Raw genomic sequence first — 547 nt, forward strand, 5'->3', positions numbered from 1 at the left:
GGGGGGGGGGGGGGGGGGGAAATGTGCTTATCTTTTTGTATTTTACTTACAATAGGACAGGGGTTTTATGGCTAATATAGTTGAACAGAGAACTTCAGAGCTCACAGCTAGATGCTGAAAAAAATGCTTTGATTTAGATTTGCCTTTTATTATGAAGCTGACTTGGAGCATCAGGGGAGGGGCCCCCAAGGCACCACCCACTAGGCTGCACCCAGATGTAGGAACACCCCTGCTGGCTGGCAGAGAGTCCCAGACCTGACCAGGCCAGGTCCAAAAGATCTGGTCTCCAGGGATGGGATGGGATGGGATGGGGCATATGCACTCCCACCACTGGGACAACGACCAGGGTTGCAGAAGGGCTGAGCAGCCCCTTGGGCACGTGGGTTGTGATCCTGGCTGCATATGTGCCCCTTCTCCCCTGCTGCAGCCACCCAGAGTCCCTGCCCCAGCTTCTCCTCAACCCTACCCATTCCCCCTGCCACCTACTGTTATTTCTACATTTTCTTTTAGCCAAGGCTCACCCCCTTACCCACTCAGTAAGAGATGC

At 53.9% G+C, this 547-nt stretch overlaps 1 protein-coding gene across 1 annotated transcript in view; it reads right to left on the bottom strand.

Moving 5' to 3' along the window:
- The window catches only part of HSPH1 (heat shock protein family H (Hsp110) member 1), a 49,038-nt gene that overhangs the window by 46,885 nt on the left and 1,606 nt on the right, over nt 1-547 (bottom strand). The gene's annotated exons all lie outside the window — the stretch shown is intronic.

Source organism: Gavialis gangeticus, unplaced genomic scaffold (genome assembly GCF_001723915.1).
Source record: "Gavialis gangeticus isolate Ggan-Ray unplaced genomic scaffold, GavGan_comp1, whole genome shotgun sequence".
NCBI classification, from domain to species: Eukaryota; Metazoa; Chordata; order Crocodylia; family Gavialidae; genus Gavialis; species Gavialis gangeticus.